Genomic DNA, 13,442 nt, shown 5'->3' with positions numbered 1-13,442 from the left:
GGAGGTTAACGCCACCGCAGGCAGAGACACCAGCGAACGTTCGTCTGGCGATATATATTATTCTTATTGTTTCTGCTGCATTCCTGAGGTAGCACATCCCTCCCCTCTCCCTCCTCCCCCACTCCGCCCCTCCCCACCCGGCCCTCCCCCCACCCTCCACCTCTCCCCCTCCCTCCGCCTCCTCCCCTCTCCCTCCGCCCCCTCCCCTCCTCCGCCCCCCACCTCCGCCCTCCCACCTCCGGCCCTCCCCCTCACTCCGTCCTCCCCACCTCCACCTCCCCACCTCCACCTCCCCACCTCCGCCTCCCCCACCTCCGCCCTCCTCACCTCCGCCCTCCCCTACCTCCTCCGGGCTCCCTCCCCTACCTCCGCCCTCCCCACTCCTCCGCCCCCTCCTCCCCCCCACTCCGGCCCCTCCTCCCCTACCTCCGGCCCCCCTCCCCTACCTCCGCCCGCCCCTCCCCCACTCCGCCCCCCCTCCGCTCCCCCCCACCTGTCCCCCACCCTGTCCCAACAACCGTTACTGTTTTGAGAACGCCACCTCAAGCATAAGTCTGGCGAACGGTCGTATATATGCTCGTCGTGGTTACCGTAAGTGTGGCTCAACTGGGTTATAGACAGCACTAGTCGTCTTTCATCTATAACTACTTTGTGTAAAGATTATTAACTTCTAAATTAAATCAGGTCAATTATAGATGCCTTGTATACAACTATAACTGTCCCTATGTCTGTATGTATGATTTAATTAATCCCACCTACCTTACAAACTAATTAGTAAGGTATTTCCCAGGTGATATATTACTAATTAAATAGTAATATATTCCCCAGGTGATATATTATACCTCAAGGGTAATTAATATTCCATCTACCTTTCTAACTAATTAGTAAGGTATTCCCCAGGTGATATATTACACCTGAATTGTAATATCCAAATTGACAGCAAGATGAGATATCCACTTCATATGATAACTTTCTGAAGGTATGATAGCCACTTAGCTACAGTAGCTCAGTCATACCTCCAGTCACCATTCAGTCATACCTCCAGTCACCATTCAGTCATACCTCCAGTCACCATTCAGTCATACCTCCAGTTATCATTCAGTCATCATTCAGAATTAAGTATGCAGATTTTTGTGTTGATTGGATGTCAGCCTCATAGCTGCTAATCGTACGTACTTGAAGGATGATTAGGAATATTTGTTGGATCATACAGTCCGTGGTGGTAATAAGGTGGGGGAGGGATATTTCAGATCATACGTATTGTGGCATGATGAGGTTTGTTCTGGTCATACTTATCTAGATGTAGGAGAGGAAGGTAGAGTTAAATCATACATATTCAGGTATGATAGCTAGAACTTGATCATACACCTTGATTCATACCTTACAGAATCATACAGAATCATACTCATTTGCGTTGAACAAAAAGGTGTCATTTAAACATACGTGTTAATCTCTGACAAGCAAACCTACAAAAGTTAATCCCGCATACAAGACGTGACACCTGACATATGACAACAAACCCGACCCTGTCATAATCTTGTCATAACGTCAACAAATAAATTATCCACCAATTGTGAAAAGACAAAGGAGATTATCCCGTGGGCTGTGGGGTGGGCTGTGGGGTGGGGTGGGGGTGGGGCAAGTGGGGGAGGTTTCCAAGACATTAACTACCTTACCTGTAATTAGTGCACCTGTGACTCCCCCCCCCCACCCCTCAACAGGTGTAGTCCCTGAGTCTGGTCTTAATGACGGTATAATTTAATTAACCTCACTACCACTGCCGCCGCCTCCTTCCCGCTGTCCATCACGCGGCTTAACGCTAAACAATAGTTCGTAAATGTCGCTTTTATTAATTATATTACGTTGGTGGAGTACGTTGTTAGTGGCTGCTGATGAGACATGTAGACCACCTGAAGGAGGACCTACGTGAAGGACCTACCTGAAGGAGGACCTACCTGAAGGAGGACCTACATGAAGGAGTACTTACGTTCTTATGAGCATTCAGTCTCTGTATCTATGTTGAGAATGTTTGTTAGAGTCGTTCTTACATCTCCAGTTTAAGAAAGGAATTTGACGTTCTCACCATCCTGAATGAATCTCCTTCTCTCCTATTAGAATGTTATAGATACATTCTAATATCTACGTTTACGAGGGGAAAAAATGGCTGACTAAAACATTAATTCATCTTTTGTGTCGTAAGTGAGAATGTTTTATACGTTCTAACATCTATACTTAAAGAGATGATCGTATGTTACGGAATGTGGAGGTGAATGTGTAAGAAAGGGAAATGAATGTGTGGTTGTTCTGTCTAGGAGGGAACGTCACACAAAGGAGCGTCACACATCACACTTGGCAGCGTCACACGTCACACTAGGCAGCGTTACAAAATAATCCTCAACGATGTCACATAAACAGAGTCATAGCGGGTGGGTGGGTGGGGGGCGGGGAGGAGAGGGGGAGCGCGTAACGTTGCCTCCACTACTCCGTCACAGGTAACGTCATAGGGGAAAGGCGTCACATCACACCCCTTACCTCCAACACCAGAGGAAAAACACACATCCCGTCACACCTAAACGTCACAAGGGGAAGTTGAGGGAGGGTCAGGGAGGAGGGCGAGAGGGAGGGAGAGGCGGGGGAAGGTTGGTTGGTGCGCCACATCCCAGCACATCCCAGGTAGGAGACAACGTGATATGCACATCCACCTGAGGTAACTCGCCCCTCGTCAGTAGCGCCACACCTGCTGGAGGTTCCTGGGCTATTACCAGTCATTAAAGGACATTACTCGCCGAATATACACGACAGCTCCGTTATGCTGCTTCTTCCAAGGCTCTTGCCACCGTGAGAGAGAGAGAGAGAGAGAGAGAGAGAGAGAGAGAGAGAGAGAGAGAGAGTGTGTGTGTGTGTGAGAGAGAGATCCATGATAGCTCCGTTATACGTCTCCAAGGTCCAGCTGCCTTCTACCTGGTGAGACACACACACACACACCCACCCACCCACCCTTAAAGCCACCAACACCCCCTCACCCCTCCCCCTCCTCACCCACCTCCCCCTCCTCACCCACCTCCCCCTCCTCACCCTCCCTCCTAACCCACTCCCTCCCCCCCTCCCCTTAAATAATTACACCAAACCTTAAAGACTAAATAAAACACACAACACCTAAATACCTGGCCACTAATAACACAATAATGCGATAACCACCAATTGTCATACCTGTGTACACCTCTCGTGAATAACAAGTGTCTCGAGTAAATGTGACAATCAGAATAGCCCAACGTTATCCTGAGTGGCTTGTTGGTGATAATCAGATGTAAATAATAGGCATTACTCTGTGGTAAATATATTTGGCTTACAATGATAATGATGAGGAAATGACTCGTGACGCTTATGGGATTCTTAACTTCCACGAGAGATTGTGGAGAAATGTTAAATCGGGGAGTTATTGTTAATGACGTTAATATTTTGATAGGGAGGTGTGTGTGTGTGTGTGTGTGTGTGTGTGTGTGTGTGTGTGTGTGTGTGAGAGGTGTGTGTGTGTGTGAGGAGGTGTGTGTGTGTGAGAGGTGTGTGTGTGTGTGTGTGTGTGTGTGTGTGTGAGGAGAGAGAGAGAGGTGTGTGTGTGTGTGAGGTGTGTGTGTGTGTGTGTGAGAGGTGTGTGTGTGATACCATTTCTAGTCGACATTAATGACTCTAGTTTATTGTGAACCTGTTGACTTTCACTCTCACCGAAGATTTATGGTCCCACAGGTGTGGTGTGACAACATACTTCTCTCTGAATTATTATTGAACAAAATGATCATCATAACAGCAGCTAGAGTCGAGGCTTTACTCTGTTAAAGGGAAACTTGTAAACGGTTGTCATAGATTGTGATTGATGAACGTGTTAGATGTATGTCCGTGTGTGTGTGTGTGTGTGTGTGTGTGTGTGTGTGTGTGTGTGTGTGTGTGTGTGTGTGTTGACAGCATGTATACTTTCATTATCTCTCTTCCTTCCTCTCTCTCTCTCTCTCTCTCACAACTATAACACCATTTTTAATCAAACACAACACCACAACACCCCCCTCTCACCCTCCCCCCCCATAAGTATAATAATAATAATACTCGCGTGGGTTAACTCAGCTTTTTATAATGCCTTACCTGAGCTTAATTACAAACTCGTGTGTGCGTTTCTCTATTTGAATTACCGTGATCTAATCCACCTGTTGTAACGACTCGACCTGAGCGTGAAGCAACAACTCGTTATGGCTAGTGTGTTATGGTGGCATAGATAGATAGATAGATAGATAGATAATTATAATAAGGGGTAATAATAATAATAATAATAATAATAATAATAATAATAATAATAATAATAACCCACAATAAAAATAATAATAACAGTAGCAGCAATAAAGATAATTATATAATAATGATGATAATTACACATAATGAACATGCAGTATATGTTCTTAAAACAACATAGAACGTCCGGGCGTCAAAAACAAGTGCATTTACGCATCATTATAAGTTATTATGACTCATTATGGCTTTCTGGAATATTGTTTGAGTAAGTGACGGACAGACAGGGAGACAGAAACGACGAGAGAGACAGACAGACAGAGTGTATGTGTGTTTGTGTGTCTAGGATGGGTTTGGTAAGTACAGTATATGTGTGACGGAAGGGCAGACAGACAGAGAAAGAGAGAGAGAGAGAGAGAGAGAGACAGACAGGGAGAGAGAGAGAGAGAGAGAGAGAGAGAGAGAGAGAGAGAGAGAGAGAGAGAGAGAGAGAGAGAGAGAGAGAGAGAGAGAGAGAGAGAGAGAGAGAATTTTATTACGTAAATTCAAGTTCGTTTCCGGTCCCGATATTTTTTTGGGGCTTTAAACTCAGGTGTGTTACTACGAATCTCTCACAGGTTTCAGGAGATATTTAACCTAAGACAACAAAAGCTGTTTAAGACCAACTCCTTACATTAAGATCTATGATTCTCACTCTTAATACCCCCCCTCCCCCGTCTGTTGTTTCCGGTTATATTCCCCCCTCCTCCCCCCCTCTTTGAATACAGTAACCACACATGGAAATTATCACACCTGAATTTCATACCTGAATCTTTAGTTTTACTTCTTCTTAAAAATTAATTTCCTGAAGTTGGGTTTTTTTTTAGCTTCCAGGTTTTAAAATTCGTCTAAAATAAAAGGTTAAATCTGTTGGCTCACGGATTCGCTAAGCGCATACTGGTGATTGAGGGAAGAACGAGCGATTAGGGACTAGTTTTACGGTCATAGAAGCGCTCTGATGGTGCTGGTGGGGGAGGGTGGGGGTGAGGGGAGGGGGTGAGGGTGAGGGAGGGGGGTGAGGTGAGGGGAGTGGCCCATGAAACCTTCTTCCTCTTCTCCTTCAGGTGTGACTTATTCATCCTATGTTTGTCGTGGCTCCTCCTCCTCCTCCTCGGGTTTTCCTCATCTTCTTCTTAACCTTTCTCTTCTTCCTCTTTCTTCTCCTATTCCTTCTCCCCTTCTTCCTCTTCCACCGCCTCCTCTTCTTTCTCCCCTTCTTCCTCTTCCACCGCCTCCTCTTCCTTCTCCCCTTCTTCCTCTTCCACCGCCTCCTCTTCCTTCTCCCCTTCTTCCTCTTCCTTCTCCCCTTCTTCCTCTTCCTTCTCCTCTTCCTTCTCCCCTTCTTCCTCTTCCACCGCCTCCTCTTCCTCAGCATCATCTTCCAAAGCCCAGATACCTCCTCCTTCTCCTCCTGTTCCTCCTGTCCCACCTCCTCCTCGAAGGCTGACACCCACCTATCCCCATCCTCCTCCTGTTCCTCCTGTCCCACCTCCTCCTCGAAGGCTGACACCCACCTATCCCCATCCTCCTCCTCTCACCTCCTCCTCCTCAAAGGCTGACACCCACCACTCTTCCACCTCTTCCTCCCACCTCCAATATAAATATCGTAAGCCTATAATTACTTAAATGTTGAGGAGAAATGTTGTTGTTGCAGGAAATTTCACCTTTGTCCATTGGGTTAATTTAGGTGGAGGGAGACTTGTGGTTGAGTGCTCTAAGAATCATGTATGTGTGTGTTTATTTATATATATATACAGTATATATTTTTTTCTACGCGGGGCAGAGAGAGAGAGAGAGAGAGAGAGAGAGAGAGAGAGAGAGAGAGAGAGAGAGAGAGAGAAGAGAAATATATATATGATCTTTTTTATGTTTTGGGGGGGAGGGAAAGCTTATGTAAAGGTTGTGTAAAGGTGTTGGGATTGTATTGTACGTCCTAATGAATAAACTCGTTCCCCCTATCCTTACCATTCACTTCCCCTTCTTCTTCTGTTCTTCTTCTCCTCCTCTTCTCCTTCTCTTCTTCTTCTTCTCCTCTCTCCTTCTGTCCCCCCACTCTCCCCCTCATCCACCTTCTCCCTCTCCTCCTTCTCCCTCTCTCCCTCTTCCCCCTTTCTTCCTTCCCTCCTATTTTTCTTTCTACTAACTGGTGCTGACTGAACGTATCGAGTTAATGAGTTTTTGTGATGTTATTGCAGAAGTTATTTTTGGATTTAGCTGAAGTTATGCTTTTAGTTGACTTACTTTAGAGCCACCTACGATAAAAAAAACCCGGACGTACGAATGTTTGAGGGTCCTACGGGAAGGGAGTGGGGGGAAGGGAGTGGGGGGAAGGGAGTGAGGGGAGGGGAGTGGGGGGAGAGGAGTGGGGGGAGGGGATAAGAGTAGGGAGGTTGGGGGGTCTCCGGAGATGCGCATTTGGGTACTAATCACCGCGGATTCTCGACTTTATCTTCACTGCAAATAGAATCAGCTGTGTTTTCATTAAGTTCCTCTCATGAGCGAATAATGAGAGAACGATACTTTGAAGCTTCCGTCCCTTCCCTTCCCTCCCCTCCCTCTCTCCCTTTCCCTCTCTGTTCGCCCTCCCTCCTTCCCTCCTTCCTCTCCCGCCCGCCCTCCTTCGCCCCTCAGCCACAGTAATCCCTAGCGGCCACCTTTGATGCCGCTAAGTCAGCCAGAATCACCCCGCGATTTACAGTGGATCCCGCGGGTTGAGCCTCCTTCGTCCGATTCCCTATCTCGATGACTCCAGCTTCCCGCAACGTGTGAGTCTGCCGTTTATCTCTTTGAATATCACGTCTGTATTTGCTTTAATCCCCTTCTTTTTCTCACACCAACAGCCAGATGAGGTCTCAGATTTTAAGGAGAGGGATTATAAATATCATGTGTAGATTTAGACGTCAAAGAGAGCGAACCGACGAGGGATGGTGTTGGTTTAGCGGCGAACATAAAGCATACGAGCCATAAACGTCAGGGGTTGTTCACGGTAACACGCGTCGATCCCCCTCCAAGTGCCATCTGATCCCATGTGCAAACACCCGCGCGCTGCTCCTCCTTCGTTGACCCTCAGGGTGGACATCAGGTTCACACACTTATAAATAAACACCTAAACGATTAGGTCTTTTATCTCCCTATCTCTCTTTCTCACTTTCTCAATATATCTCTCTCATGTGTCCCAATTGATACCGTAAATGTGTGCCGTTGTGTAAATAAAGTTGAAGTGTGTGTATGTATGTATAGAGGAGTCTCCGCCCTACCACTGAGAAGGGGACTCGATCCTCTCTGTGCACAAGACCTCCACTCACACCACTCGGTCAATAAATATAACCGGGTAATGATGGGGTGGCTTAAGCAGACAAACATTGATATCTAAGCTGCCTTTTAGTGTAGCTGAAGATACATGGGGTGGATGGGTGGGTCAGCCCTGGGCACTTGTGGGTGGGTAGGGTCAGGCTGCAGGGGGCCAAAGCATGTGGGTGGGTGGGTGGATGGGTCAGCCTTGGACACTTGTGGGTGGGTAGGGTCAGGCTGCAGGGGCCAAAGCATGTGGGTGGGTGGGTGGGTGGGTCATGGGCACTTGTGGGTGGGTAGGGTCAGCTGCCATGTGGGTGGGTGGATGGGTGGGTCAGCCCTGGGCACTTGTGGGTGGGTAGGGTCAGGCTGCAGGGGGCCAAAGCATGTGGGTGGGTGGGTGGATGGGTCAGCCTTGGACACTTGTGGGTGGGTAGGGTCAGGCTGCAGAGGGCCAAAGCATGTGGGTGGGTGGGTGGATGGGTCAGCCTTGGACACTTGTGGGTCGGTAGGGTCAGCCCCGGAGATTGGAGGTGGGTAAGGTTAGGCCGGAAACTGCCAGGGTTGTGTAGGGTCAGCTCTGGAAACTGTGGGCGGGTAGGGTCAGGCCAGCAGTCATCCCCTCTACGCCTGATTCAACACTTGTCCTGTTATTGTAAACACGAGGCCAGTATTTAGACGTGAAATGTTAAGTAATAATAGCTGACGATATCTCACAGAGCAATGCCTGATGCACCATTGGCTCTCAGCTTACAAGAGCAATATAGGAGGGTACAAATTATTTCGAGCCGATCAACACATGAGACCTTACGTAATATGTGTTTTGTTATGTGTGATAATATGTGAGTTGAACTGTTTTAGGAAGGGTTACGTCGCACCGAGGGAATAAAGAATAACAAAGCCTATCTGTAACCCCTATATAAAAGATGTTATTGAGGTACGGTTCGTGATATTGATATTAAAGGAGTTTGTTTAGCCAGTTTGTGTGATAATTTTTTTCAAGAAGGACATTGTTTGCACAATCCTCTTCTGGGCAGTGACCAGGGGTTGTGTTTTTGTGGTCCCTGAGGTCCCCCATAGTGTATGAGAGTGACTCGAATCTTGATAAACAAGATCACAATAGATTTCTTTCATCTCTGCAAGAATGAGTGACTGACGAGTGTGATACAGGATACCGCACTGTTTATTGACTTTACTGTGAATGGTTTGCATGTGGTTTCTCCAGTTAAGTTTATCATCAACAACAACCCCGAGGAATTTAATATTTTGTTCACGTTTGAGGACTGGATTACAGGTGGTCCCGATCTGGGGGGTAAACTTTTCCTTCTGTGAAAGATTGTGTTGTGGTTTTTTTTTAGGTTTAAGGTGGTTTAATGCATTTTATCCAGTTTCTAATCTAATTCATTTCAATGTCCATGGATCTTCCCTGGTGCCGGACTAAGATTAAACATCTTAATGCAAACTTAACCTAACTTACCTTAACCTAATATAACCTAACTAATCTGAGTAAACTGCTGTATTTTCTGTCCATAAATGCTTCGGATTTACGGATCTGAATCTCGGGGTTCGTGGTTCAGGAGGAGAGGCGACCTGACAACTTTTTTTGCTCATGGGTGACTGACTGTACTGTGCTCCAACACGACGTAAACATAAATGCAGACAGAGAGAGAGAGAGAGAGAGAGAGAGAGAGAGAGAGAGAGAGAGAAGTATACGAACAACCTCTGGCGATTGTCACATGATCACCACCATCACCATCGCCTGGGCCTACTACCACCACTACTACCACCACCACCTGAAGACACCGCGGTTCTGAGAGTCTTTGGGTTTAATTCAGCGGAAAGTGTGTTGATATAGAGTGATATCTGGGTGGTGGTGGTGGTGGTGGTGGTCGGCCATCTAGCAGACCTTTGTCCACTGGCTTTTGACTCCCCGACGATAAATATTTTCCCCGTAACTGGAGCTGTGAGAATGTGTCTATCTGTTGTCTGTTATATATAGAGAGAGAAGTCCGTTATATGGAGAGAGAATTCCGTTATATGGAGGGAATAGTCCGTTACATGGAGAGAGAAGTCCGTTACATGGAGGGATAAGTCCGTTACATGGAGACAGTAGTCATTTATATAGAGGTAAAATCCGCTATATAAAGGGAAAAGTTCGTTATATGGAGGGAAAATCCGTTATATGGAGGAGAAAGTCCGTTATATGGAGGGAAAATCCGTTATATAGAGGTTTCACAATACAGTTATCTCCTCATAACCTCACAGTGAATCAGGAGTGAGAGAACCACGTATCGTTGGGTATCTTTGTCCAGCAACCTCAAGAGCGTCTTATCGCACTTGACTGAGCAAACGTTGTAAAAACTCTCTCTCTCTCTCTCTCTACACACACACACACACACACACACACACACACACAGTCGACTGGAAACCTTTTGTAACCCGGAGTTATTTCATTTTTTACCTCACCGTCAGTGGATGTTTGAGGGCAATCGTTAACAAAGGTTTTAGATCAATTCTTCACACCGTCACCTCGAAACGTCAACATTTGTGGCTTTCGATTTTATTTATTTATCTATCTATTTATTTATTATTTTGTGGTTGTTTTTATCTTTTAATGTCCAGGTTGATGTTGTTGCTATTGTTATTATAATTATTAATATTATTGTTCGTAGTAGTAGAAAATCTCTCTCTCTCTCCCTCTCTCCCCCACACACACCCTGACAGAGACCGCACAGATAGTAACATGAAGTATACGACCCAAATTTGCCTTCTCTGGCCCTCAACACACAGAGAAGAACTCACAAGTGAAACAGGAAGCGCCATCAGTATATCACTGTGTATCAAGAGGCCCCTGACCACCCACTCTAGAGTAGGTTGTCATTTTGCTTTTAACCTCAAACATCTGTCGTGTTTCTTTGGTGTTGTGAGGTGACAGACAGACAGAGAGAGACAGACAGACACACAGACAGACAGACAGACAAAAAGACAGACACATATAGACAGACAGACAGACACAGACAGTGTGAGACAGAGAGACAGAGGGGTTGGTGGGTCCTTCAGGTTTGAGGTTGCCGACAGAGACAGAGACAGACAGACAGAGACAGACAGACAGAGAGAAAGTTAGACAGATAGAGGGGGGAAAGGAGGGGGTGAGACCTTCAGGTTGCCCATAATTGTTAAATGTGGTGATTGTGGTGGTGGTAGGATGGTGTTAGGGGGGATAGGCGGGTGGTACGGGGTGATAGTGGTTAGGTGGCAGGTGTTGCAGGAGGTACAGCAAAGGGTGGGTGGTGTGTGGGGGTAGTAGTGTGGTAGTAGGGGTGGTGTTAGGGGGTGGTAGTGGTGTTAGGTGGTGGTTGGGGGGTGTGTGGGTAGGGGTGGGTGTTAGGGGGGTAGTGGTAGGGGTGGGTAGGGGTGGGTGGTAGTGGTGTTAGGGGGGTAGGGTGGTGGTAGTGGTGTTAGGGGGTGGGGTAGAGTGGCGGTAGGGTTGTGTAGGTGGTGGATGGTGGTAGGGGGTAGTGGTGTAGGGGTGGTAGGGTGTTAGGGGGTGGTAAGGTGGTGATAGGGGTAGTAGGTTAGGGGTAGGTGGGTGGTAGTGGGTGTTAGGGGGGTGGTAGGTGTTAGGGGTGGTAGAGTGGTGGTAGGGGTTGCAGGGTGGTGGCAGGGGTTAGGGGGTAGGGTGGTGGTAGTGGTTAGGGTAGGGGTGTGGGTAGGGTGGTGTAGGGTGGGTAGGGTGTTAGGGGGTGCAGTAGAGTGGGTAAGAGGGAATGTGGGTGGTGATAGGGGTGTTAGGGGTGGTAGGGTGGTGGTAGTGGTGTTAGGGGGGTATGGTGGTGGTGGTGTTGAGGTGGGTAGTGGTGGTAGGGTTGCAGGGTGGCAGTAGGGGTTGTGGTAGGGTGGTGGGATGGTGGTAGGGGTGGTAGTGGTGTTAGGGGGTGGTAGAGTGGTGGTAGGGTTGTGGTAGGGTGGTGGGATGGTGGTAGGGGTGGTAGTGGTGTTAGGGGGTGGTAGAGTGGTGGTAGGGTTGTGGTAGGTATCGTTGCGTGACCTCTTATCGAGTCGGCACCTCTTTGTACTAGTGTTGGCACAGTTGTTGTATTGTATAAGGGAAGAGGAAGAAGAGAGAAGAAGAAGAAGAGGAGAAGAGGAGAGAAGAGCAACAACTACAACAACAACAACAAAAGAAGGTGAAGAAGAACAAGAACAAGAAGAAGAACAAGAACATCAACAACAACAAAAGAAAAAGAAAAAGAAGACCCAATTGTAACCCAACATGTGAGTAAAACACACACACCCACCTTGTAACCCAACCATGTACAGGAATGACAACAGTTCCCAACAGTTGAGAGAGATAATGATCTTAGAAGAGAAATGAACCCACGTGAACCCCTCAAAAAACACGCTACTCTTTTCCTCCCTTGGTGCTGAATAAACCTCTTCTTGTTGCGTCTGTGTGTGTTTTTTGGCGCCATTTTGGATTATAATTTGTTGTTGATTAGCTTGAGTTAGTTGAGTGTGAGTGTTTGTAAGTCTGTCTTTATAGTTATGAGGTAAATTTTATGGACTATCGGCAATATTTACTCTCTCTGGTATGTATGTATGTATGTATGTATGTATGTATGTATGTATGTATGTATGTATGTATGGGACGGAGGTGATAACTGAGACTCGACCTTAAAGGATCCAAGTTCACGGGAGATCAAGATCGAATCCCACTCTCTATCGGATTAGATTCCCTTTAAGTGGATTGAAGAGCAAAGGTTCCAAGTTGTTTTTTTTCTCTGGAGTTTATTACCGTTTGACGTGTTTTTGTTACCTATATTTATTTATTTATTTGGTTATATTGTATATCGGGATTTGTTTAATGATTCTTATAGTAAGGGGCCATTTTTGACCATATAATGATGGGCCATATCTTCTTTGGCCATATTATTTGAGGATAGTGAGGAGCCATTTATATTTTGACCATATAGTGAGGAGGCCATATCTTCCTTGGCCATATTGTTTCAAGAGAGTGAAGAGGCCATATCTTACATGGCCATATTGTTTCAAGAGAGTGAAGGGGGAGGGGGGGGGGCATACCCAACGTGGCCACACTGCTACATAAGCCTGGCCACACATTGTGGAGGGGGGAGGGGGGACAGGAGTTGATGGCCACGTGATAAGGTAAAATTTCCCTCCTCCTTCCCACCATTGCCCACCTTCACCCACCCCGCCCACATCCCACCCCCACCCCACCTCCACCCCACCTCCACCCCACCCCCATCCTACCCCGCTCCGCCCCGCTGGAACGCAACTAATGGACTCGAAACATTCCGGAGTCTTGTTTTTCCCTTCACCAGGTCCCCAGAGACAGATTTTTTCCCTAGATAACTCATGCATTAAATCCCCGATCAAATTTCACCTTCAAATTCTGTTTCGATCTAGGGGAATTTTTTTCAGTTGGGTAGGGGAATTTTGGAATTTCAGGGTATATTTTTTTTGCATTGCTTGAAGTACTCTCTCTCTCTCTCATTGTTATGATCTAGTTGTGTGAAAATTACAATATCTTCTGAAAATGATGTTAATGATGATGATGATAATTAGGACAAGTTATGTGAAAGGTATGTTAATTTATTTGGTTAACTTAGGGAAAAATTATGATAAATTAGGTTAGGTTAACTACTGTATAGGCTTGAGTTAAGGTAGATTAAGTTAGGTTAGATTAACTTCGGGATGATTGAGGATAGGTTAAGTTAAATTTTGGTGTAAGTTAGAATATATTACACTAGGACCTAGTGTAATATATTCTAGTGACTAGGTTAACTTTGGGCTGAATTAGAATAATTTAGTCTAGG

The sequence above is a fragment of the Homarus americanus genome, unplaced genomic scaffold (assembly GCF_018991925.1).
Source record: "Homarus americanus isolate GMGI-L3 unplaced genomic scaffold, GMGI_Hamer_2.0 scaffold41366, whole genome shotgun sequence".
NCBI classification, from domain to species: domain Eukaryota; kingdom Metazoa; phylum Arthropoda; class Malacostraca; order Decapoda; family Nephropidae; genus Homarus; species Homarus americanus.
Note: the sequence above shows the minus strand (reverse complement) of the source record.